This window comes from Oncorhynchus masou, chromosome 18 (genome assembly GCF_036934945.1).
Source record: "Oncorhynchus masou masou isolate Uvic2021 chromosome 18, UVic_Omas_1.1, whole genome shotgun sequence".
NCBI classification, from domain to species: domain Eukaryota; kingdom Metazoa; phylum Chordata; class Actinopteri; order Salmoniformes; family Salmonidae; genus Oncorhynchus; species Oncorhynchus masou.
Window position 1 is genome coordinate 16,126,066 of NC_088229.1, and position 27,984 is coordinate 16,154,049.

Consider the following 27,984-nt stretch of genomic DNA (forward strand, 5'->3'; position numbering starts at 1 on the left):
ACCGTACATGACATTGCACTGCTGTGGTGGGTTGTGTTGCCATTGTGGTTAAAAGAATCACTGATTCTCAGACATTGTCGAATCTATATTCTGTAGTTCATGTCTTACAGGAGCCCTGTGATGTCAAAGAGACTGTGTCAAAGAGAATGTGAGATGTCTTTACTGATGTCTACTGAAGAAAGCTGAGAATATGGCAAAAAACAGATAATCTAATGGGGCATAATATATAAATTGCAACACTGAGTATTACTACCCCCTCCCTCCCTCCCTCCCTCCCTCCCTCCCTCCCTCCCTCCAAAATCGGCCAAGGGGTGCAAGTTTCGGTTTTATGCCCTAACACTATACAGCTGATTCAAATGAGGATTAGTTGATTATTTGAAACAGCTGTGTAGTGCTAGGACAAAAACCAAAACATGCACCCCTTGGGATCCAGAGGACAGTGTTTGTGAAAACCTGATCTATCAAACTAAATTTCAAGGAACAAATTAGTGATGGATATTCAGTTTATTTGAGATTTTCCAAGAGACTATATTTCTATAGGCAAGCTATCAGTCAAATGAATATCTAATTACATAACTAATTATTTAATGACAGACAGCCCAAATCTGATATTTTTTTCACTAATTGGTCTTTTGACCAATCAGATCATCTCTCGAGAAAAAAATAATCTGATGTGAAAAGATCTGATTTGATTGGTCAAAAGACCAGTTAGAGGAAAAAATATCAGAATTGGGCTAACTGTATGAACACAACCTCACCTGTCCAGTCAACAACCACTCTAATCTGTCAGTGTTAAGCCATTGAGCGTAGACTTAACTTGTGTATAACATGCAACAACATCTCCAGTGTAGATACTGAAACTCACCAGTGGATCCCCCCTTTACAAGCACCGTGTCCATTCAGACCCTCTTCCTGACATTCAGATTCATTGATGTCCTTCAGTCTTGATTCATAAGGATTCATAAGTCCTTCAATTCGGCTCCAGATATTCCAAGACTCTGAAAATCAGTTTGGCCTTAAAGAGCCTCAACACAGTCACAAGAGGCTGTGTGTGGAGAAGCTGTTGTCAGTTTCCTTCCATATAAGGCTTGAATTTCTTGGTAGTCTCTTTGTTCTGGATGATCCTTGCTTAAAAATGTGGGCAATCTTACCTCAACACCAATGCAAGCTGGTGACCTGTGGGAAAAAGTTCAAGCAGACAAAACAAATATGAAGACAAGTTAATATGTCTTATCATAATTATCACCTTGAAGTACCTCAGAGTCAAAACAGTAACTTTTGGTGTAATCAGATCAAACAGACATTTCCTTACATGTTGCAAGGGTAAGAAGTTGAGCACCATTGTGTTTCGACTGCTTGAAACAAAAGCAACATGGGGCCTTTCAGTGTATACAGTGGGGCAAAAAAAAAAAAAAAAAAAAAAAATATATATATATATATATATATATATATATATATATAACAATACTTATTTTCCACCATAATTTGCAAATAAATTCATTAAAAATCCTACAATGTGATTTTCTGGATTTTTTCCCTAATTTTGTCTGTCATAGTTGAAGTGTACCTATGATGAAAATTACAGGCCTCTCTCATTTTTTTAAGTGGGAGAACTTGCACAATTGGTGGCTGACTAAATACTTTTTCCCCCACTGTATCTGTAACTGGCAGGACAGTCAGAGAGCTGTGTTAGTTACCTGGGTCGACAGAGTTTCATGACAGGATGTGTACGAAGAGAATTGCCAGGCCAATGTTGAGCAGAATCACCATGGTTATCACGATGGTGTTCGGACCCTGAAAGAGAGAGAGTAGATTTCTTGAATCTTTTATTTAACCTTTATTTATACAGGTTTATCATGTTGTGATAAATTCTGCAAGACAGACCTGTTCAAGATAGTAGCAGTCAAGATAGCAGGAGATGCTGTTAGAACAATGAATATACCGGTAAGGTACTTTAAACCTCCTATAGATCTATAAAACATCAGCAATATGAATGGGATGAACATAAAATCTCAATGATCCTTATGGTAACATTTTACAATGAAGCTGCATCTATTCCTGTGTAGCAATTCTGCAATAACTCTAGTAACAACATTTAGCCTGGGCTATTGGAAAACCTCCCCTAGAATACATGCCTTATAGGGCAGACTGCTTAGGGCTCACGTACCAGTCAAACCCCTAGTCTGCACGGCATCTAAAATCTAAATAATAATTCCGAACAAACAACTGTCGCTTCTGTAAACACCTCTGTAACAGTCACCTATGTTTATTTACATATTTTCATTGATGGGAATTGGTCATCTGGATGACAAAATAGGAATTTTCTTAGCTACTTAGAGCTACTGATGGTAGCTGTTGGTTGCTGGAGAAAAATGTTTGTCATGTAATCTGTTCATAATTTCCCTTGTACGCTCCCAACCAGTAATGGGAGAATTGTATTGATTGTGTTCGTCAAAAAGTACATGCCGTTGAGAATATGTACAAACATAACTAGAGGGGTTATTATTAACATAACATAGTAGAGGAGAAGGGGAGGTTACTGAGATAGGGAGTCTGATTAGTCTGGTTTAAAGGACCAGCACCAATGGCAGTAAACAGTCTCCAGAGTAACATCATGTTACAAATTTGCACTTAGAGGAGAGAGAGGACCTACTGTATGCTATGAGTCTACTTTTAGAACTCAGGTCATAGGAGAATGTACTACAGAACATGTAAGAAGAGTCTTCATTTGACTGAATTTGTTCTCAACACTGTTCATTACATGATATATTAATTGCTTGAATTGCCTTACCTGCTCAAATTCATCGAGCTCTGTAACTTCACTTGTACCTGGGCTCTTTACCATGTCCTTCATCAGCTTGGCCTCTGCTTTGGGTTCAACCTTAGGTGCTTGTTTGGGTGCAGGTGTGGCAGGTTTTGAAGCCGGACTGGCCTCTCGTTTTGGCGATGGCTTGGGTGACGGCGATGGCTTGGGTGACACTTTATTAACAGACTGAGTGCTGGACCCTGGTTTGCTCTCAGATACAGCGGACACTGGTCGTTCATTGACCGACTCTGTTCTTTGTGGGGGCTCTGCCTCATTAAGCTCGGGGGTGACGGCAGATTTGGAAGACTCTTTGGAGGCGGGATGAGGGGTGGGACTTCTTCTTCTAAGTAGGTAACACTGGTCCTTACCAAGGGAGTAGCGTTGGACAATTTACCCTCAGAGGCCGTCTTCTCCAGGGGCTTGATCTCCAGGTCAGAGCCCTGCTCTATCTTGTTGCTCAGGCGGCTGGAGGCGCGGGAGTTCCCCCGGCTGCTAAGGATGGGGGCAGAAGTGGGGCACTCTTCAGGGGGAGCAGTGGTGGTGGCCACATTGGACGAGGGGGTGGTGGGTCGGCTGTTGGTTCTGCTGTTGGGATGGCTGCTCCCCCGACTTCCACCACCTCTGTCCCCATTCCAGCCAGCAGGGCCAAGTAGATGGGAGTCCTCTTTGCTGATGCTGCCCTGTTTGGAGTGCCTGGATGATGGAGGGGTGATGGCCGGGCTGGGGGAGGGTGTGCAGGCTGGAGTGGAGCCAGGCCTGTCGTGCAGCATTGGGCTTTCAGCAGGTGTCAGTGGCTGCTCTGCTAACAGTTGCTCATGCATTATAGGGTCTGTGTGCTCATTGGCCTCTGAGATCTCCTGTAATGCTCTCTTTTTCATGTACTCTGGGCCTGTGGAACAACATGAATAAATGTTATTATGTTTGATGAGATTCTAATCTCAACAACAAGCTAACACCCTGACGAGACTGGCCATGTTGTGTGCATGCGAGCGTTGCAAAATAAATGTACACATACATGTTATTCAATCAAATTATCAAAACTGCTCACAGGCGTTTGCGTAGCCAGGAGCAAAAGTAGAACTTGGTTCTATTTGAGACCCTTGGTGAGCTGCAAGTCCTGCCTCTTCCATCTACTTATTGGTTTTCACGAGCATACTGACCCATGTTGGTGATTGAAAGATAAATGAGGAGAGATTAAGTAAAGAAAAACAAACTAAGTTTCCTCTTTTATCTGTTTGTCAGAGTAGAGAACACAAGATTTTGTAGGACTCAAAATGGGTCAACATTTTCTAAAGAACCTGAAAGAAAGGACCATATACATTTCAGGTAAAATAACAAACCACATCTCACAGGACAAATTAGCTAGCAACAGCAAGCTAGCTAAACATCCATGAATGTTTCAAGTGTGTTCCGACCTGTCCCCAAATTAATATAGTTGGTTCACAGTTGTTTTTGGTATTTTAACCTTCGTGCCATGAAAGTGTCTGGTGGGGACAGACAAAATCAACATGCGCATGATGGCACGCGCTGTGCCGGTTTGGCCAATATGTAAGACTAGATCAGACTAGATAAAGATCAGACTAATTTGTTTAGCTAAGAAGTGAGACAGTGAAGGATGGATTTTCAGGGGTATCATCAAGGTCTCTATTTGAGGGGTATCACCAAGGTCTCTATTTGAGGGGTATCACCAAGGTCTCTATTTGAGGGGTATCACAAGGTCTCTATTTGAGGGTTATCACCAAGTTCTCTATTTGAGGGGTATCACCAAGGTCTCTATTTGAGGGGTATCACCAAGGTCTCTATTTGTATTTGGAGCAACTCTGTCTGCTTGTAACACAGTCCAGTTCAAGTCACACTAGGAACGTCTTGCTAGAAAACCTCATGTGGGGGGACTACAGCTGAACTGAGAAAACAGAGCAACTGCTGATCCCATTAAAAATCCCATTAAGATTGATTATTCATAGTTCTCATTTTCACAATCTGGTAAAAAAAACATGGTACTTTAGGCTGTAAATATCATAGAGTGGACCTTTAATCTTAACAGCTGAATTGCAATATGCCAATCCAAACAAGTTGAGTCATAATATAGGCCTAATGAAATATGAACTGCGAGCTGGTTCTTGATGTACAACCTATAACATAATTCTGCATGGTAGGATTTGAAATACTGACTTGTCAGAGCCTTCTATTTACAGGCTCTGATGTAAACACTTACTATCTGACCTAAAGGGCAGACAAGCAAACATGGACCCAGACAAAAAGACTAATAGATGGAGTGAGAAAAGATCGATCACATACTGTTGTTTAGATACCAATTTTTCATTCAAGAAGATCCAAGACACTTCTTGCAGGTAGAATCTGGGATATATTATATCCTCTAGCAATGTTTCTCCCTGTCAGCTGTGTGTTAGTGATAGTTGATGGTGGAATTCACAGTGGGCTATGCCCATTTGTACCATAAGACCCAGACATTTCGGGCAGGCACTCAACAGTCAGTGACAACTTGTTATCAGTGTCTTTTTAGATCTGCAAAGCACTCCACAGTGTCCTGGGTGGGTAGTGAGTGACTGAGAGGAGAAAGAAATGCAGGGGCACACTGTGTGGCCCTGGGCCACTGACAGACCTGTAAGGAAACTGATATGATCCCTCTACCCAAGTAAGACGCTTCTTTTTTTAGACCTTCAAAGGTGACTACCCTTGCGGAGAGCCTACCTCAGCCAAGCAAAGAACAGAAACAGCAGCAAGACAGATCTTTCTATCGGTCTGTACAGCAAGTGCTAGAAAATCTTGTAATATCGTTCAATTCACTTTTGAATACTGTTCTTGAAAGTATTGCATTACTGTTCTTCCAGGTCTTGTACAGCACTTGGCTATTGGAAGGTATGTGAGAAAGCCTGGATATCCAGGTTCTTGGGTACTGTATCTCTTGTCAGTATCATGCCCTGGATCATACAGTTGAGAAGTCCGCTTCACATACCTGGCTGATAGAAGGAAGGGGACAGTTCCCTGGCCACCACCCTGGCGACGCTGGACTCCTGGTTGGAGGCCTGGGAAGCCTGATCGGCAGCATCTGACTTGGCCTTAGCATGGGTCGTCCTGCAGGGAAACAGACAAAGCCTAATTTACTCAATATCCACAAACTCAACCTAACAATGTCTTACTTGACTTATTCCTTATTCTCCTGATATACTATATGCAGTGCATTCGGAAAAGTATTCGGACCCCTTGACTTTTTCCACATTTTGTTACACTACAGACTTATTCTAAAATTACATTTACATTTAAGTCATTTAGCAGACGCTCTTATCCAGAGCGACTTACAAGTTAATTTTTTTTTTTTTACCTTTATTTAACCAGGCAAGTCAGTTAAGAACACATTCTTATTATTTTTTTTCAATGACGGCCTGGGAACAGTGGGTTAACTGCCTGTTCAGGGGCAGAACGACAGATTTGTACCTTGTCGGCTCGGGGGTTTGAACTCACAACCTTCCGGTTACTAGTCCAACGCTCTAACCACTAGGCTACCCTGCCGCCCCAGGGTAAAATGGATTAAATACATGTTTTCCCTCATCAAACTACACACAATTGTTGTATTTTTTTAAATTGAAGCTTCATTTAACTAGGCAAGTCAGTTAAGAACAAATTAGTATTTACAATGACGGCCTACACCAGCCATCCCTACGGTGAAGCATGGTGGTGTGGTGGCAGCATCATGCTGTGGGGATGTTTTTCAGCAGCAGAGATTGGGAGACTAGTTATGATCGAGGCAAAGATGAATGGAGCAAAGTACAGAGATCCTTGATGAAAACCTGCTCCAGAGCGCTCAGGACCTCAGACTGGGGTGAAGGTTAACCTTCCAACAGGACAACGACCCAAAAGCACACAGCCAAGACTATGCAGGAGTGTCTCTGAATATCCTTGACTGGCCCAGCCAGAGCCCAGACTTGAACCCAATCAATATCTCTGGAGAGACCTGAAAATAGCTGTGCAGTGATGCTCCCCATCCAACCTGACAGAACTTGAGAGTATCTGCAAAGAAGAATGGGGAAAACTTCCCCAAATAAAGGTGTGCCAAGCTTGTGGCGTCATACCCAAGAAAACTCGAGCCTGTAATCACTGCCAAAGGTACTTCAACATAGTACTGAGTTAAGGTTCTGAATAATTCTGTAAATGTGATATTTAATTTTTTTATTTGAAATACATTTTCACAATTTCTAAAAAACATTTTTTTCTTTGTAATTCTGGTTTATTGTGTGTAGATTGATGAGATAAAAACAAATCAATTTTAGAATAAGGCTATAACGTAACAAAATGTGGGGTCTGAATACCTTCCGAATGCACTGTATATATACTTTTTTTTACATCACATAAATGTTTGGGGTGAAAAAAACATGTTACAAAGAAAAATACATTGAACAAATATTTGTATTGACTTTTTATCGTATGTGCACTGTATTGGCCATTTGGACTCAGTTTATGGTAATTATGAAACATTTAGTCTCACAGTAAACGGGGCAGTGGGTATAAAGTATCGTTAGAGCATCCTGATTTACACTACAGAGGACATATATTAACAAGCTTTTATTAAACTCTTATTTAATGTGAAAAAAATATGACACTACTCTGAAAACTCACCAAACTATTCCTGAGATATTTATCCATTAGAAACAATTTTACTCACAAAATGGATAATTCAACACGGTGACACCCCCACACGTGAAATATCTTTAAAAAGCCCAGAATATCCTCTCAAAAGGTACACAGTGGCATGTGTGGCTTTAGACTTACAGACCATTGGGATATTCTGCTACCCTTTCACTAGGTTTTAGGTGATCACTGTTGCCACTGCAAACCCAAGCACCCCATAGACATCATTCCCCTACTATTTATTTGGAAAGATACTTTGGCTGGACTATAAAAAGCAAAGAGAACATCCCCAACACTTAAGAGTCTGTTCCCATGCCTTATAGCCAGCTAGCCCTTTAGTCCAAGAGAGTTATACTGATACAAACTAAAAACTCAGGGTTGTGCTGTAAAAAACAAACGTTACTGTAACAATCCAAAACCAGACTCAGATGGACCAAAATACTACAGAGATTGTTAACAATATTTCATCTTTAAAAAAATATTTGATAGGGCTGTTAGGGCTGTGGAGTTGAGTTGGTTGCAAGGTTTATTATTAGTATTAGCTGGAGAGGGTGTCCTATTCTGCCGTTGGAGAACTGGAACAGAAATAAATGACTCTTTAACACCTCAACCCAGACAACGAGATACTGCCAGGGGGCGTTATCCTGTATGTTATATTCACAGAAGTATTAGTTTATCATGTGCATTTATTAATTAAGGTATTTCTTAATTAGAATACTGTATAAGAGGCAAATGCAATAAATGAACATTCCCAGTCTGCTGGTACTCCATTAAAAAAGTTGACCTATTTGCTGTGTAGTACTTGAAAAATAAATAAAATGCATGTACAGTATATCGTGTCTGCACAATGTGTTTATGGCATAATGGCTACATCATATTGCATTAAATAAATGTATATCAAATGTTGGACCTTGACAGTATTTCAAGACGTACACTGTATTGTATAATCTACAGAGACTCCTCCTCCTGCCCAACACTTTCTCTTCTATTTTTCTCTGGTTACCTCACAGGGTTATTATAAACCCTAGTGAAGGAGTGAGTATGTTATTATAAACCCTAGTGAAGGAGTGAGTGTGTTATTATAAACCATAGTGAAGGAGTGAGTATGTTATTATAAACACTAGTGAAGGAGCGAGTATGTTATTATAAACCCTAGTAAAGGAGCGAGTATGTTATTATAAACCCGAGTGAAGGTGTGAGTATGTTATTATAAACCCTAGTGAAGGAGTGAGTATGTTATTATAAACCCTAGTGAAGAAGTGAGTGTTATTTTAAACCCTAAAGTAGGACTGAGTGTGTTATTATAGTGAAGGAGTGAGTGTGTTAATATAAACCCTAGTGAAGGAGTGAGTATGTTATTATAAACCCTAGTGAAGGAGTATGTTATTATAAACCCTAGTGTAGGAGTGAGTATGTTATTATAAACCCTAGTGAAGGAGTGAGTATGTTATTATAAACCATAGTGAAGAAGGGAGTATGTTATTATAAACCCTAGTGAAGGAGTGAGTGTGTTATTATAAACCATAGTGAAGGAGTGAGTATGTTATTATAAACCCTAGTGAAGGAGCGAGTATGTTATTATAAACCCTAGTGTAGGAGTGAGTATGTTATTATAAACCCTCGTGAAGGAGCGAGTCTGTTATTATAAACCCTAGTGTAGGAGTGAGTATGTTATTATAAACCCTAGTGAAGGAGTGTGTGTTATTATAAACCCTAGTGAAGGAGTGAGTGTGTTATTTTAAACCCTAATGTAGGAATGAGTGTTATTATAAACCCTAGTGTAGGGGTGAGTGTGGTATTATAAACCCTAGTGAAGGAGTGAGTGTGCTATTATAAACCCTAGTGAAGGAGTGAGTGTGTTGTTATAAACCCTAGTGAAGGAGTGAGTATGTTATTATAAACCCTAGTGAAGGAGCGAGTATGTTATTATAAACCCGAGTGAAGGTGTGAGTATGTTATTATAAACCCTTGTGAGTGAGTATGAGTGAGTATGTTATTATAAACCCTAGTGAAGAAGTGAGTGTTATTTTAAACCCTAAAGTAGGACTGAGTGTGTTATTATAGTGAAGGAGTGAGTATGTTAATATAAACCCTAGTGAAGGAGTGAGTATGTTATTATAAACCCTAGTGAAGGAGTATGTTATTATAAACCCTAGTGTAGGAGTGAGTATGTTATTATAAACCCTAGTGAAGGAGTGAGTCTGTTATTATAAACCCTAGTGTAGGAGTGAGTATGTTATTATAAACCCTAGTGAAGGAGTGAGTATGTTATTAAGAACCATAGTGAAGAAGGGAGTATGTTATTATAAACCCTAGTGAAGGAGTGAGTATGTTATTATAAACCCTAGTGAAGAAGTGAGTGTTATTTTAAACCCTAACGTAGGAGTGAGTGTATTACTATAGTGAAGGAGTGAGTATGTTATTATAAACCCTAGTGAAGGAGTGAGTGTGTTATTTTAAACCCTAATGTAGGAGTGAGTGTGTTATTATAAACCATAGTGAAGGAGTGAGTATGTTATTATAAACCCTAGTGAAGGAGTGAGTATGTTATTATAAACCCTAGTGAAGGAGCGAGTCTGTTATTATAAACCCTAGTGTAGGAGTGCGTATGTTATTATAAACCCTAGTGAAGGAGTGAGTATGTTATTATAAACCCTAGTGAAAGAGTGTGTGTTATTATAAACCCTAGTGAAGGAGTGAGTGTGTTATTTTAAACCCTAATGTAGGAATGAGTGTGTTATTATAAACCCTAGTGTAGGGGTGAGTGTGGTATTATAAACTCTAGTGAAGGCGTGAGTGTGTTATTATAAACCATAGTGAAGGAGTGAGTATGTTATTATAAACCCTAGTGAAGAAGTGAGTGTTATTTTAAACCCTAACGTAGGAGTGAGTGTATTACTATAGTGAAGGAGTGAGTATGTTATTATAAACCCTAGTGAAGGAGTGAGTGTGTTATTATAAACCCTAGTGAAGGAGTGAGTGTGTTATTTTAAACCCTAATGTAGGAGTGAGTGTGTTATTATAAACCATAGTGAAGGAGTGAGTATGTTATTATAAACCCTAGTGAAGGCACCGAGAATGTTATTATAAACCCAGTGAATGGTTCGACCTTTATTATAAACCCTAGTGTAGGACACCGTATGTTATTATAAACCCTAGTGAAGGAGTGAGTATGTTATTATAAACCCTAGTGAAGGAGTGTGTGTTATTATAAACCCTAGTGAAGGAGTGAGTGTGTTATTTTAAACCCTAATGTAGGAATGAGTGTGTTATTATAAACCCTAGTGTAGGGGTGAGTGTGGTATTATAAACTCTAGTGAAGGCGTGAGTGTGTTATTATAAACCCTAGTGAAGGAGTGAGTATGTTATTATAACCCCGAGTGAAGGAGTGAGTATGTTATTATAAACCCTTGTGAAGGAGTGAGTGTGTTATTATAAACCCTACTGAAGAAGTGAGTATGTTATTATAAACCCTAGTGAAGGAGTGAGTATGTTATTATAAACCCTAGTGAAGGAGTGAATGTGTTATTATAAACCCTAGTGTAGGAGTGAGTATGTTATTATAAACCCTAGAGTAGGAGTGAGTGTGTTATTATAAACCCTAGTGAAGAAGTGAGTGTTATTTTAAACCCTAATGTAGGAGTGAGTGTGTTATTATAGTGAAGGAGTGAGTATGTTATTATAAACCCTAGTAAAGGAGTGAGTGTGTTATTTAAACCCTAATGTAGGAGTGAGTGTGTAATTATAAACCCGAGTGAAGGATTGAGTATGTTATTATAAACTCTAGTGTAGGAGTGAGTGTGTTATTATAAACCCTAGTGAAGGAGTGAGTGTTATTTTAAACCCTAAAGTAGGAGTGAGTGTATTATTATAGTGAAGGAGTGAGTATGTTATTATAAATCCTAGTGTAGGAGTGAGTGTGTTATTATAAACCCTAGTGAAGAAGTGAGTGTTATTTTAAACCCTAAAGTAGGAGTGAGTGTGTTATTATAGTGAAGGAGTGAGTATGTTATTATAAACCCTAGTAAAGGAGTGAGTGTGTTATTTTAAACCCTAATGTAGGAGTGAGTGTGTTATTATAAACCCGAGTGAAGGATTGAGTATGTTATTATAAACCCTAGTAAAGGAGTGAGTGTGTTATTTTAAACCCTAATGTAGGAGTGAGTGTGTTATTTTAAACCCGAGTGAAGGATTGAGTATGTTATTATAAACCCTAGTGTAGGAGTGAGTGTGTTATTATAAACCCTAGTGAAGGAGTGAGTGTTATTTTAAACCCTAACGTAGGAGTGAGTGTATTATTATAGTGAAGGAGTGAGTATGTTATTATAAACCCTAGTGAAGGAGTGAGCGTTTTATTATAAACCCTAGTGAAGGAGTGAGTGTGTTTTTATAAACCCTAGTGAAGGAGTGAGTGTGCTATTTTTAACCCTAATGTAGGAGTGAGTGTGTTATTATAAACCCTAGTGAAGGAGTGAGTATGTTATTATAAACCCTAGTGAAGGAGTGAGTATGTTATTATAAACCCTAGTGAAGGAGTGAGTGTGTTATTATAAACCCTAATGTAGGAGTGAGTGTGTTATTATAGTGAAGGAATGAGTATGTTATTACTAACCCTAGTGAAGGAGTGAGTGTGTTATTTTAAACCCTAATGTAGGAGTGAGTGTGTTATTATAAACCCTAGTGAAGGAGTGAGTGTGTTATTATAAACACCTAGTGAAGGAGCGAGTCTGTTATTATAAACCCTAGTGTAGGAGTGAGTATGTTATTATAAACCCTAGTGAAGGAGTGAGAGTGTCATTATAAACCCTAGTGAAGGAGTGAGTATGTTATTATAAACCCTAGTGAAGGAGTGAGTGTGTTATTATAAACCCTAGTGAAGGAGGAGTGAGTATGTTATTATAAACCCTAGTGAAGGAGTGAGTTATTACTAACCCTAGTGTTATTATAAACCCTAGTGAAGAAGTGAGTGTGTTATTATAAACCCTAAAGTGAAGGAGTGAGTGTGTTATTATAAACCCTAGTGAAGGAGCGAGTCTGTTATTATAAACCCTAGTGTAGGAGTGAGTATGTTATTATAAACCCTAGTGAAGGAGGAGTATGTTATTATAAACCCTAGTGAAGAAGGGAGTATGTTATTATAAACCCTAGTGAAGGAGTGAGTATGTTATTATAAACCCTAGTGAAGAAGTGAGTATGTTATTATAAACCCTAGTGAAGAAGGGAGTATGTTATTATAAACCCTCGTGAAGGAGTGAGTATGTTATTATAAACCCTAGTGGAGTGAGTATGTTATTATAAACCCTAGTGAATGGGTGAATGTGTTATTATAAACCCTAGTGAAGGCTTGAGTATGTTATTATAAACCCTAGTGTAGGAGTGAGTGTGTTATTATAAACCCTAGTGAAGAAGTGAGTGTTATTTTAAACCCTAATGTAGGAGTGAGTGTGTTATTATAGTGAAGGAGTGAGTGTGTTATTATAAACCCTAGTGAAGGAGAGAGTGTGCTCTTATAAACCCTAGTGAAGGAGTGAGTGTGTTATTATAAAACCTAGTGAAGGAGTGAGTGTGTTATTATAAACCCTAGTGAAGGAGTGAGTGTGTTATTATAAACCCTAGTGAAGGAGTGAGTATGTTATTATAAACCCTAGTGAAGGAGTGAGTGATTATAAACCCTAGTGTGAGTATTATAAACCCTAGTGAAGGACTGAGTGTGTTATTATAAACCCTAGTGAAGGAGTGAGTATGTTATTATAAACCCTAGTGAAGGAGTGAGTATGTTATTATAAACCCTAGTGAAGGAGTGAGTATGTTATTATAAACCCTAGTGAAGGAGTGAGTATGTTATTATAAACCCTAGTGAAGGAGTGAGTATGTTATTATAAACCCTAGTGAAGGAATGTTATTATAAACCCTAGTGAGTGTGTTATTATAAACCCTAGTGAAGGAGTGAGTATGTTATTATAAACCCTAGTGAAGGAGTGAGTGTGTTATTATAAACCCTAGTGAAGGAGTGAGTGTGTTATTATAAACCCTAGTGAAGGAGTGAGTATGTTATTATAAACCCTAGTGAAGGACTGAGTGTGTTATTATAAACCCTAGTGAAGGACTGAGTGTGTTATTTTAAACCCTAATGTGAAGGATTATAGTGAAGTATATGTTATTATAAACCCTAGTGAAGGACTGAGTGTGTTATTTAAACCCTAGTGAAGGAGTGAGTGTGTTATTATAAACCCTAGTGAAGGATTGAGTATGTTATTATAAACCCTAGTGAAGGAGTGAGTGTGTTATTATAAACCCTAGTGAAGGAGTGAGTGTGTTATTATAAACCCTAAAGTGAGGAGTGAGTGTATTATTATAGTGAAGGAGTGAGTATGTTATTATAAACCCTAGTGAAGGAGTGAGTGTGTTATTATAAACCCTAGTGAAGGAGTGAGTGTTATTTTAAACCCTAAAGTGAGGAGTGAGTGTGTTATTATAGTGAAGGAGTGAGTATGTTATTATAAACCCTAGTGAAGGAGTGAGTGTGTTATTTTAAACCCTTATAAACCCTAGTGAAGGAGTGAGTATGTTATTATAAACCCTAGTGAAGGAGTGAGTGTGTTATTATAAACCCTAGTGAAGGAGTGAGTGTGTTATTATAAACCCTAGTGAAGGAGTGAGTGTGTTATTATAAACCCTAGTGAAGGAGTGAGTATGTTATTATAAACCCTAGTGAAGGAGTGAGTGTGTTATTATAAACCCTAGTGAAGGAGTGAGTGTTTATTATAAACCCTAGTGAAGGAGTGAGTGTGTTATTATAAACCCTAGTGAAGGAGTAGGTTATTATAAACCCTAGTGAAGGAGTGAGTGTGTTATTATAAACCCTAGTGAAGGAGTGAGTGTGTTATTATAAACCCTAGTGAAGGAGTGAGTATGTTATTATAAACCCTAGTGAAGGAGTGAGTATGTTATTATAAACCCTAGTGAAGGACTGAGTGTGTTATTATAAACCCTAGTGAAGGAGTGAGTGTGTTATTATAAACCCTAGTGAAGGAGTGAGTATGTTATTATAAACCCTAGTGAAGGAGTGAGTGTGTTATTATAAACCCTAGTGAAGGAGTGAGTATGTTATTATAAACCCTAGTGAAGGAGTGAGTGTGTTATTATAAACCCTAGTGAAGGAGTGAGTGTGTTATTATAAACCCTAGTGAAGGATTATAAACCCTAGTGAGTGTGTTATTATAAACCCTAGTGAAGGAGTGAGTGTGTTATTATAAACCCTAGTGAAGGAGTGAGTGAGTGTTATTATAAACCCTAGTGATTATAAACCCTAGTGAAGTGAGTATGTTATTATAAACCCTAGTGAAGGAGTGAGTGAAGGAGTGTATATTATAAACCCTAGTGAAGGAGTGTTATTAAGGAGTAAACCCTAGTGAAGGAGTGAGTGAAGGACTGTTATTATAAACCCTAGTGAAGGAGTGAGTGTTATTATAAACCCTAGTGAAGGAGTGAGTGTGTTATTATAAACCCTAGTGAAGGAGTGAGTGTGTTATTATAAACCCTAGTGAAGGACTGTGAAGTATGTTATTATAAACCCTAGTGAAGGAGTGAGTGTGTTATTATAAACCCTAGTGAAGGAGTGAGTATGTTATTATAAACCCTAGTGAAGGAGTGAGTGTGTTATTATAAACCCTAGTGAAGGACTGAGTATGTTATTATAAACCCTAGTGAAGGAGTGAGTGTGTTATTATAAACCCTAGTGAAGGAGTGAGTGTGTTATTATAAACCCTAGTGAAGGAGTGAGTATGTTATTATAAACCCTAGTGAAGGACTGAGTATGTTATTATAAACCCTAGTGAAGGAGTGAGTGTGTTATTATAAACCCTAGTGAAGGACTGAGTATGTTATTATAAACCCTAGTGAAGGAGTGAGTGTGTTATTATAAACCCTAAACCCTAGTGAGTGAGTGTGTTAGTGTGAAGTGAGTGAGTGTTTTTTATAAACCTAGGAGTGAGTGTGTTATTATAAACCCTAGTGAAGGACTGAGTGTGTTATTATAAACCCTAGTGAAGGACTGAGTGTGTTATTATAAACCCTAGTGAAGGAGTGAGTATGTTATTATAAACCCTAGTGAAGGACTGAGTGTGTTATTATAAACCCTAGTGAAGGAGTGAGTGTGTTATTATAAACCCTAGTGAAGGAGTGAGTGTGTTATTATAAACCCTAGTGAAGGAGTGAGTGTGTTATTATAAACCCTAGTGAAGGAGTGAGTGTGTTATTATAAACCCTAGTGAAGGACTGAGTGTGTTATTATAAACCCTAGTGAAGGAGTGAGTGTGTTATTATAAACCCTAGTGAAGGACTGAGTGTGTTATTATAAACCCTAGTGAAGGACTGAGTATGTTATTATAAACCCTAGTGAAGGACTGAGTATGTTATTATAAACCCTAGTGAAGGAGTGAGTGTGTTATTATAAACCCTAGTGAAGGAGTGAGTGTGTTATTATAAACCCTAGTGAAGGAGTGAGTGTGTTTGGGCTTCAATGCTACTGATATCTACCCCAGGCCCAGGCTGGGGCTGAGTCTTACTGATTGTGATGACTCCGTGAATACTTGACATACTGTAACGTTACCCTGGGGCTTTAAATAGATCCATCCACTTGAAGACTTTGAGGGGTAGGCAGCACCATAGAGATCCAACCTGGACTCAGGGGTAGATGTAACATAGTACATGTAAATCCAAGACACTACAATTAGTCTGATATTTCACTTTTCATTTGGTATGTATTAATTTGTGGCTGTCCATCATCCATTTCGTTTGAAATGTTTAATACACATTACAATTTGTATGATACTGTATGTTATGAATTGCAATTAGTACAATATGTTACGATTTTGCAAAACATATGATATTTTACGAATTCCAATTTCTTGTGGCTGATGTTAGCTTGATGGCTAACATTAGCAAGGCTATGAGTTAGGGTCAGGGGTTAAAGTTACAGTGAAGGTTACAGTTACTATTAGGGTTAGTTTAAAGGGGAAGGGTTAGCTAACATGCTAAGTAGTTGCAAAGTAGCTACAATGCTAAAGTTGTCAGTGATGAGATTCGAACGCGCAACCTTTGGGTTGTTAGACATTTGCGCTATACCCTCACCCATCCACGCCGACCAACTACCCTTAACCATACCAAACACAACATACAAATTTGAGTGTCCTGGATTGACTTTACTATGTTACATCTAGTCTATGTGACCAGGTTGAGAGATCCTATTAAATTACTGGAGGGACTATGTCATAAAACCTCAAAGTTCCAGAATGGTCCAAAAAAATCTAGTATTCTAATTCCTAATTATGTGGGAAGCACTTCCCCAACAGAATAATTAGGTTGAGGAGGCTGAGAATCCCTGTCTTCATATAGTACAGTAGATCAACAACTGTCTGCTCTTAAGTCCACAATCCCTCTTTTAAGGGCTTCTTCACTATTTCTTATACAGTAGTCTCAGACACGCTGAGGTCTTTATAAAATTGCAAACAGAGAGGCAAAGAGTCTGTTCAATTGAACAGCTGACAAGCCCATCTGCCGTTTACAAGTTTATGAACTAGGATACTAGGATATGACGATATACAAACTCTTGAACACTAAAACTCAAAATGATTACTTAAACAAATTCAATTCTTCTAGACTGGAATGGCAGTTATAGCAGTATAGTGTTATAACAGTATAGTGAGTGTAGTGGGACTTCAATGAACATACAGTATATACTTAAAATGTAAACAGTTGACAGATACGACGGGCTCCTTCAAGGAATACATAACAAACATGATCTGGTGTGTAGTGATTAGAGGTTCCTAAAATGGCCGTTCTGTTGGGTTGCCAGGCAGTGCTGTGCCTTTCCGTGGGAGGAGTGTCATGACAGATGGTGCTTCTTGACTACCTGCAGTACTCCTCACAGTCCTCTTAGATTGCTTGTAAAGTAAACCATCAGTGTAGGCTCTGATCCCAGATCTGTTTGTGTGAAATGAACCGACGAGGAGATGGCCACCAATGCTAGTATATTGCTTCTGAACTACTGATGGTAGCCTTGTTCCAGATCTGTTTGTGCTATTTAGCCAACTCCTATGGTTCGGTAATAACCATAGGAATTGTCAAGAAAGACAGCACAAACAGATCTGGGACCAGCCTACACTGGTGGTTTTACGTAGCCTGGTCACAGATCTGTTTGTGCTGTATAGCCAACTCCTATTGCACGACAATGACCATAGGAGTTGACAAGACAGCACAAACAGATCTGGGCCCAGGCTACAGAATCATCAGTGCTCACTGCTCCTGAACCAAGGCAGCTCTACTCATTGGTTCACTTCAAAAAGTTTGTTGAACAAAGTCTATGTGAAGCTGCAACCTAAATACCTATGCACTATTCTGAGGGCAAGAAGCCAGTGAACGCAAGACACTCAGTTGGTCGTCACAAACTTGTCATAGACAGAAATATTCCTCAGCACCCCCTTCCCCCCATCCTCAGACGATCCGCCGGTGAAGAAGCCGGATTTGGAGGTCCTGGGCTGGCGTGGACTGCGGTTGTGAGGCCTGTTGGGATGTACTGCCAAATTCTCTGAAACGACGTTGGAGGCTGCTTATGGTAAAGAAATGAACATTCAATTCCTTGGCAAAAGCTTTGTTGGACATTCCTGCAGTCAGCATGTCAATTGCACACTCCCTCAAAACTTGATACATCTGTGGCATTGTGATACATCTGTGACATCTGTGGCAAAACTGCACATCAGCTTCTTGGTATGCCACACCTGTCAGATGGATGGATTATTTTGGGAAAGGAGATCACTAACAGGGATGTAAACAAATTTGTGCACAACATTTGAGAGAAATAAGCTTTTTGTGTTATATGGAAAATTTCAGGTATCTTTTATTTCAGCTAATGAAACATGGGACCAACACTTCACATGTTGCGTTTACATTTTATAGTTCAGTATATATTTTTAAACATTAACATAAAGCTAGCTTGACATTCATTTGAAAAATAATAGCTAACGCAATTTTCCTTAAAAAGCCTTCATTAGCCATGACTATCACTGGACATTACATTTAGGTCAGTCTGCTTTTCGTCATGCTACAGCTCAGACTTCACACGACAGTCAAAGGAGATACTCTGTCATTGTGCCTGTCACTGGAGCTCTGCAGAGAAGTGGAGTCCTGAACTTGTGCCAGTGGGAGGGTTTTAGAGTACTACTAGCAGTATGGATGTGCTACTTGACTGAGCAGTCAAGCAATATAGTATCTGTTTGTTGTTCTGGGTGAAAGGACACCAACATTAGACTTTCATTACCTCTTCTGATTTGAAACAATGTAAACATGAAAACTGCTGACAATGTAGTCAGGTAAAAGTTTGTCTCATTACTTTACAGTTTTCAGCATCACATTAATTCTGACAATAGACATTCAATGTACTCTAAATGGTATTGAGGAAGTGTACGTACAGTACAATGGTTAGAATAGACAGTGTTATCCCAAACACTCATATTTACTAATCATGTGATTGGCTGCATTGAGACAAAACCCACTGAGCACAGCGTCATTTCAATTTCAAGTTTTGATTTACATTTGGTTGATTTGTCAACTAACTTGAATTTAACGTGAAATCAACATTAAATGTCACCTTGTCATTAGATGAAGTTTAAAAGTGAAAAAAAAATGCCTTTACGTTGATTAATTTTTACAAAAACAATCAGTTTCCCACTTGATTCAATATCATCATGGTGAATTATTTGGATTAAATGACATAGAAACAATGTTGATTCAACAGGTTTTTACCCAGTGGGAAAGTACATGCCAAACTCTTACCTCCACTGCTCTAGTATCCATGATGTGTTGCCTGTCCACTAAGCTACTGACTGCTCTAGAATCCATGATGTGTTGCTAGGCTACTGACTGCCCTAGGATCCATGATGTGTTGCTAAGCTACTGACTGCTCTAGTATCCATGATGTGTTGCTAGGCTACTGACTGCTCTAGTATCCATGATTTGTAGCTAGGCTACTGACTGCCCTAGTATCCATGATGTGGTGCCTGTCCGCTAGGCTACTGACTGCCCTAGTATCCATGATGTGTTGCTAGGCTACTGACTGCCCCAGTATCCATTATGTGTTGCTAGGCTACTGACTGCCCCAGTATCCATGATGTGTTGCCTGTCCGCCAGGCTACTAACTGCTGTGGTGTCCATGATGTGTTGCTTGCAGACCTGGGTTTAATTAAACACTATTTGAAATTGTTCAAATACTTTTATTGATTGCTTTAGCCTGCCTGCAATGTCAGATAGGTGAGGTTTGTATTGTGCCAGGCAAGCTCATTTAAGCCCAGCTACAGTACTTTAAATTATGTAAAATACTATTTAAACCCAGGTCTGGTTTCTTGTCTGCTCGATACCAGTCAGTAAGTTCTAAAACCTATTTGAGAGCCTTGTCACTGCATGGGGGACTGGTTAGCAAACTGTTCCAACAGACCACAATGTTGTCTTCAGGTTTAGGTGAGGATACTAACACCATAAACATAGTACATTTTTAGGTCTTAAGAAGCAAGCCTGTAGTCATTCAAGTAAGAAAGACTTGGTTGTTTAATTCATTGATGAGCTGTTTTACAGCAGTAATACTTCTACAGTAAATGATGATGTGACGTTACTAGTCTACCGTGTCAGACAGAGCGTAGACTATTTAGCAGAGAAAACATCCTTTGGCTGTGGCTTACTGTGACTGGGCAGGATTGATGAAGGAAGACGGGAGAGCTACAGCAATCAGCTGTTGCCTGCATTCCCTTGTGATTGTGATACAGCAACAGTGTGTGCCTGCCCTTATTTAGCCAGCCAGTCAGGGCTCCAGTTTGTACTGAGTACTGACACTAGGCCTTTCTCTATCTGTGCGTCATTTACACCCAGACAGTCCCAGACAGCCGTGGTCTCTTCTTCCTTCAGATACTCTGAAGAGACTCAGCCCACATCAGACACACACACGTGCGCACACACAATACCAGGGACAACTCAAAATATTAACTGAAAGTCAGGGCAGGGAGGCATGGGGGCAGAGAGGGAGCATTAACTAACCTAACCTGCGGGCGGCTGAGTGTCTCAATAAACCAACCACGTCTCAGAGCATTTCTTATAAATCTGTACAATATGTTACAAATTGCAATTCGCACAATATGTTACGAATTTACAAACTTACAATTTGTTACACATTTGCAAAACGTATGACCATGGTGCTTGCCTAAGCTACAAGACCATGGTGCTTGCCTGGAGCTGTGAACGGCACCGCAGCCTCCAGGCTCTGATCAGGCCCTACACCCAAGCAAGGGCACTTTCATCCACCTCTGGCCTGCTCGCCTCCCTACCATTGAGGAAGTACAGTTCCCGCTCAGCCCAGTCAAAACTGTTAGCTGCTCTGGCCCCCCAATGGTGGAACAAACTCCCTCACGACGCCAGGACAGCGGAGTCAATCACCACCTTCCGGAGACACCTGAAACCCCACCTCTTCAAGGAATACCTAGGATAAGATAAGTAATCCTTCTCACTACCCCCCCCCTTAATGATTTAGATGCACTATTGTAAAGTGGCTGTTCCACTGGATGTCAGAAGGTGAATTCACCAATTTGTAAGTCGCTCTGGATAAGAGCGTCTGCTAAATGACTTAAATGTAAATGTAAATGTAATGTATGATATGTTACAAATTCCAATTTGTTGTGACTAACATTAGCTAGGTTAGGGCTTAGGGTTAAGGTTAGGGTTAATGTTAGGAGTTAGGTTAAAGGGTTAAGGTTAGGGTTAGGGGAAGGGTTAGCTAAAAGGGTTAAGGTTAGGATCAGGGTTGTCTGTGATGAGATTCGAACATGCAACCTTAGGGTTGCTAGCCATTCTCGTTATACATCCACCCATCCACCCCGACCAACCACACTCATTTTTGCCTTAAATAAACTGCTGTCTTATGTAACCATACCAAACGTAACATATCTTAGTAATTTGACTGTCCCGGATGTACATTTATTATGATACGTCTATACTATGAGACCAGGCTGAATAAATAGGTTGTATTTATAAACCCCTGACTTAATCACAATGGCTGATGGTTGTTTGGCCCTGGCACCTTGGCTGTTGCCTGTGCAGTGGACAGGGAGCACTGCTGCTCTGCTGTCAGGGACATGGTTCACGTCATGCAAAATGATACCATCCTGGCTAGCTGCCCTGCCCTGTCCTCCACCCCACAACAACAGAGCAGAAGGCTTCAATGGAAAACTCCTCTGGATATAGGGGTGATTCAATCACTTCCCAGTTCCATTTCTAGAATACAAGTGACAATCTTCTCATAACTGTTTCCAGAGTAGCAATATGATTAAGTAGAATATATATATTTTTGCATCACTATTGCATTTTTTTTATTGCATTTTGTAATTTTTTTTTACTGGCTGTTAGAGATTCTGGGTACCACTAAAATGAGCTGGATGTATGGGACAATCAGATTTGACCTCATCCATTGATGAAAAAGTCAAGAGACCAGACAGGTTATAACCACTGTGGTGTCCTTAATCCACTAAGTGTGCTTCCACAGTAAGTCGTTGTTTCAGATGTCTATTCATGGAGTCTTCAGGACTAGGCCTGTCTAGAAGATAATGTAGCTGAGCCTTAAAACAATACAAAACACATTTGGCCCATAATTCTTGTAATACTGCTTGTCTCAGTGGTAAAATATTTAGATTTCCATCTGTCTAGGAGTCAGCACAGGATCTGCAGTTCATCAGCCTGAGCATATGTCTCAAATGGCAACCTATTCCCGGTGTCGTGCACTAATTTTGACCAGAGCACTATGGGCTCTGGTGAAAAGTATTGCACTATAAAGGCAATAGGGTGACATTTGGGACGTAAACCCACTGTTGTAAACACAGGGCTTATTTCAGGTGCTGCTATGGCTTACAGTAGATCTAAAAGCTGCTGCCTTCTATGGTGAGGCACGAAAGAAACCTCTGTCATCTTGAAAGTCAGCGACTTGGTTTCTCTGTGTCGGTAGCATAAGCATGTATGGACAAATTAGGTCTAGCCGGCCTACGGTAAACAAAGAACAAAATCATATTCTGATATCAAAACTTAATTGTAAAAAGATTCCTCAGAGATTTCCTTCCCTATGAGTTTAAGCAAATAGGGGAGTCTCAACCAACACCCTCTCTCAAAAGTGTACTGTATCAATATAAATTGAAGTGCACTGCAGATAATGATTTCCTGCCACAATGCCTAACGTCACACACAAATGCCAGAGGTAACAGGGGTGTCACGTAATCAATCAGACTTTGGTGTTATGGTGACATGGGCATTTCTCTAAAAAGTATGTTTGGTTCCCTGACATCCCCCTTACCTTGCCAGGGGGGCTGCACAATAAACTGAAACCATGGCATTGCTTCCGCTGTCGAACTTGACATTGATTTCTGTGTGACATGGCTGACTTTGCCCCATACACTGCAGGAAAATAATGGCCTTCGTTGTTTGAGGCACTGTGCTGTCAACGAAAAGTGGTGCTAATTTGTCAAGGAACAGCCTTCTACTACAACAGTTGCCCTCTGTATAGCACATAAGAGAAGCAGGAAAACTAGAAGAATGCAGAATGCAGAAGAATTTCAAATAAGACTAGATGAGACAGGGTGGCACAGAGACATTGTCCTTTTCTCTTCAGTCTGTTACAAGATGTATATAATGACTCCACACAGAAGAAGTCACTTTTTTCTCTCTGTCTTCTATGGCTCCTATTGTGACCACAGCCAGAGAAATCACAGGAGCAACACCTGCAACTGCTGAATCTGATCTCATTCAATGCCGTCTTTATTTGCCATCATCAACCTATTTTTACCATTCAGTGCCATACAGTAGCCCTCCTGTCCATGTACTGTTATGCAGATGTAGGCATCAGTGTCTAAAACATTGAACATTGACATTGAAGCAGAGCCTTGCTCTTGTGGGTGCATTTCTTGGGGAATTGCTAAAAGGAATAGTGGGAGGAGAGGCATAGGGTGAGTTGTTATAGAGAAGAAATGTGGTGTACTTGAAGGATTTAAAAAGTGTTACTGAAAATGTGTCTGATCATGATCACCAAGTCTATCCCAGTAAGGAATACGCATGGTCTTTTCCATACCTGGAGGCAGCGATCTCTGCTTTCTGTTTGGCGATGGCTGCTGCCCGCTGAGCTCCCTCCACACTGCGCTCCACTTTCTGCCTGATCTTGCTGCCCTTCAGTTGGATAACCCTCTTCTTCATGGCCTTCACCAGCATGTTGTTCATATACTTTCCTTCCTCCTTCCCTCCTTCCGCAAAGGTAGTGCATCCATAGCCGTGTCGCTGGTTGTCCAGCCATTCGCCTTCATACTTTAGCCCACTGGAACGTTCGCTTATTCCATAGCCTGAACGCTTGTCGTTCTTCCACTCACCCATGTAAACCTCTGTCGTGGTGGCATCAATGTCGGCCTCCACAGGGGGGAAATCCTCTGCCCCGGCTAGGCTCTCATCTCCCAGACTGATGGTGGAGTTGGCATCGCTGGCCACATCGCTGGCCGCTGAACTCAACGCTGACTCGCTCCTCGCTCCCAGGAAGCTTAGCTTGCTCCTCACGCTGGATAAAGAAGTACGGGAGTCAGACTTCTTCAGTTTCCCCAGGAGAGACCCCCTTCGGAACAGGCCCTTCTTCTTGGGCTTGACGGCGTCTGGGTCCACCTGGAGCGTGAGGGCGAAGCCACCCCGGGAGGGTCCCAGCTGGGTGGGTGTGGTGACTCGGGCCTCCTGGCCGGCGGCATTGGTGGCGATGATGACGGGGACGTCCTGCTGAAGCAGGGTGCCATTACTTTGCTCACTGCGGAGGGATGTGAGGGAAGTGCGGAGAGGGGAGCGAACCACCGCCGCCATGCCGTAAGGCACGCTCTGGCGTACTCCGTACCCGTGTCGCATGCCGCCAGTAAATTGGCCCTGAAATGTGCCTGGAAAGAAAAGAGAGGGAATTGATAGATATGTTAACATCTGGCAAAATAGCCAATAAAAAATGAAGCTATGTCGGCCATTGATTTGATTGAAAATGTTTGGGCGAGCTATTTAACTCACACCAAATGATCACCCTTCTATAATTGCAAGCACTTCAACAGTGAGACAAGATGAGTGGTTTTGTTTTGAAAGTAAAATAAAGTACCCAGAACTTTTTCCTGCACTGTGAAGTACATTGGCATAGTCAGCCTATACGGTTTGATACAGTAGGCATCATACACTGACCTAAAATATAAACACAACATGTAAAGTGTTTCATGAGCTGAAAATAAAAGATTCCAGAAATGTTCCATATGCACAATTTTTTCTTCTTCAAATGTTGTGCACACATTTGTTTAAATTCCAGTTAGTGAGCATTTCTCTTATGCCAAGATAATTCACCCACCTGACAGATGTGGCATATCAAGAAGTTGATTAAACAGCATGACCATTACACAGGTGCACCTTGTGCTGGGGCAATAAAAGCACACTCTAAAATGTGCAGTTTTGTCACAGAACACAATGCCACAGATGTTTCAAGTTTTGAGGGAGCATGCAATTGGCATGCTGACTGCAGGAATGCCCACCAGAGCTGTTGCCAGATAATTTAATTTAAATTTCTACAATAAGCCACCTCCAACATTGTTTTAGAGAATTTGGCAGTCGTCCAAGTGGCCTCACAACCGCAGACCACGTGTATGGCGTTGTGTGGGCGAGCGGCTTGCTGATGTCAATGTCGTGAACAGACTGCCCCATGGTAGCGGTGGGGTTATAGTATGGGCAGGCATAAGCTACAGACAACGACCACAACTGCATTTTATCTATAGCAATGTAAATGCACAGAGATACCGTGACAAGATTCTGAGGCCCATTGTCGTGCCATTCATCAGCCACCATCACCTCGGGTTTTATCATGATAATGCATGGCCCCATGTCACAAGGATCTGTACACAATTCATGGAAGCTGAACATGTCCCAGTTCTTCCATGGCCTGCAAACTCACCAGAAATGTCACACATTGAGCATGTTTGGGATGCTCTGGATCAACATGTACGACATCTTGTTCCAGTTCCCGCCAATATCCAATAACTTCACACAGCCGTTGAAGAGGAGCGGGACAACATTACACAGGCCACAATCAACAGACTGATCCACTCTATGTGAGGTGGTCACATCAGATACTGACTGGTTTTCTGATCCACACACATATATATTTTTTAAAGATATCTGTGACCAACAAATCCATAGATTAGGGCCTAATGAATTTATTTCAATTGACTGATTTCCTTATATGAACTGTATCTCAGTAAAATCTTTGAAATTGTTGCATGTTGCGTTTATATTTTTGTTCAGGGTAGTTGGAAAGTCTGTAGTTCAACTAAAGTTATTAATGTGGCTCAAACTAATCATGGGTCTCTCATGCAAAATCAGACATGTGTCTGGATGCCATTGGCTGTAGCTATAGCTAGGCCGTCTGCTGGGCTATTATTACTTCCTGACACATGGTGTCAGAACCTCACAATCAACCAATCAAAAGGGCCCAAAACTGATGAGTCAGCTACCGAGGGCATCAGGGGCTTTAAACAGACAGCACTGCCACCAATATCATTGGTGTGATCTCTCAGCAGGTTCAAGTGTAGTGCCAGTATGAGGACAATATAGCTTGGTCAGAGATCTCTACTGTATGTGTGTTTGTCAACTCCTCTGACTATTACTTCATTCAACAGTAGAGCAATCAGTGTTTCTCCTCCTGTTTCTTTCATTTACTCTCACCGGTTCTTTGGGGCCCATACAATGTCTCAGAGTAGGAGTGCAGTTTTTCCTTTTAGCTCATAATGAATATAATTGCATGGACAGTGGGGGACCTGATTCTAGATCCGCACTTTTACTCTAGGCCCACGACTTATTGTGTGTGTGTGTGTTTGCACATGTGTTTGTTCGTGTTACAGCAATTGAAACAATAACTTCCACATAAAAACACAGCTTAACATCCCACAACATAGCACACACTTTGTATGGACACACACTGCTAATGCGCCATCCACTGCCACTATCGTTTGGCAAGAGGCCCTTAGGAATGGGCAAGATCCCAATGGACCATCTGCAGCAACACTTGGGTTCCTCTCCTTGGTTCACTGCTGCAAGCTTGAGTCACTCATTCTCTCATAAAATACCCAAATGGAACATTAGTATTGTAGTGTAGTGTATAGCCCACTATGCTTTGTTGATAATCACTCATATTCCTGCTCTTATATTCTCAGCTGCACCTGGATATATCAGCAGAAACCAAAACTGCATGGCTGTCATATGTAATTAACTACATCTACCCTTTACCCTCTTCAAATGTTAAATGTCAGGTATGACAGATGTCAAAGAGGCTAATAGATGTGCTATTGCTATTACACAGTTATTACATATTACAAATGCAACATTCCCATGTTGTGTCTAGGAAGTACATGATGTGCCTAGGAAGTACTCCACCAGATTCAGGACAACATATTAATAAAGGAATAAAAAACATACCACCATCAGCATAGGTCTCTGTGCCATATCCATCTTGCAATCCGTTATTCCACGTTCCTTCATACCTCGCCCCACTACCAACACTCAGCCTCAAGCCATATCTCCCCTTGAAGCCATGAGTCCATTCTCCCTTGTAAACCCAATGTCCTTTAGTCTCAACTCCAAGACCATGGCGCTTCCCTTGCGACCAGAAGCCTTCATAGGCGTTTCCGCTTGGCCAGGTGTAGACTCCAACCACCTCAAACCCGTAATTCCAGGAGCCGGAGAACTCGCCCTGTCCTTTTGGTCCGGTGCAGATCCCATGCCCATGGGCTTTGCCACCTTCCCAACCACCACAATAAGCTCCACCATCATCAAATTCAAAACGACCTCCACTCATACCTTCCCTTCTGTGACTGCAGACAAAAAAAATGTAGTTTTTAAGGCGGAGTCAAATCAATGACTTTTTGAAAATCTTGGTAAAGATCAAATATTTTCTGTCAGAATGGATCCGCCTTCACCAGTCATCAAAAACGATTTAAGAGATCCTTGGCACTGTGCTTAGAATATGTTCTTTGTATTGTTCTTGAATATTTTGGGGGTATTTTCCATGTAGCCTTGCACTCTATAGACACTTCAAATCAATTTGTTTCAGACGCGCATTTTAGTCTACTTAATTATCTCTTATTCCCTTTGATTATTTCAATACTCCTCTTCTATTGATCGCTGTTCGATTTCAGAGTCATGAACTTCATAAAGGCTCTGTGCTGACTGAGTAAGATTTGTTACGGTTGTTTTTCCTACTAATATGCGATTATTTAGTTGAACAGTTTTTGGATGTCTTCTTTTTCTGGTTGAGCCAGGGATCTTGCATGGCTTTCCAAGGTGGCCATAGAAAAGCCCCTTCCCCTGTCCCTGCCTCCCCTCACTGGCGCTGCTATCACCAAACAGTTGGTGCTATTGGAAATGTTTTAGCAGACCTAACAAGGCGACCAGATCCACAC

The 27,984-nt window shown here is 40.5% G+C and overlaps 1 pseudogene; it reads right to left on the bottom strand.

The window, feature by feature from the left end:
* Positions 1-288: 288 nt before the first annotated feature.
* LOC135504049 (junctophilin-2-like) lies at positions 289-27,964 on the bottom strand (annotated as a pseudogene).
* Between the last annotated feature and the right edge of the window lie 20 nt (positions 27,965-27,984).